This window comes from Halyomorpha halys, unplaced genomic scaffold (genome assembly GCF_000696795.3).
Source record: "Halyomorpha halys isolate HHAL.00 unplaced genomic scaffold, Hhal_1.1 Scaffold7080.1, whole genome shotgun sequence".
Lineage (NCBI taxonomy): Eukaryota > Metazoa > Arthropoda > Insecta > Hemiptera > Pentatomidae > Halyomorpha > Halyomorpha halys.
In genome coordinates, this window is record NW_027110253.1 from 6,145 (window position 1) to 6,525 (window position 381).

Sequence of the window (381 nt, forward strand, 5' to 3'; positions counted from 1 at the left end):
TAAAAAGACAAGAAACTGCTCGTAGATTCCGACTATTGCAACATTTACTAGACAAACGGTCTAAATTGCCAATCCATTACAAAAGACTGATCTAATTACATGACTATTATAAGGCATATCTGGACATACGGAGTTGAGCTTTGGGGCTCCACTAAACCATCGAATTCCTCCAGAATCCAATCCTTACAGTCCAAAATCTTTAATGCTCCTTACTTTGTCACAAATCAAGTCATCCATCAGGACCTCAATGTCCCCTATGTTGCCGATTTGGCCAGAACCAGATACTGTTCCTTCCATAACAAACTTCTCAACCACCCAAATCCACTTGTTTCTAACATGGCTTCTCCTTCATTACCTAATAATCCTCCTAGGCGTCTGAAA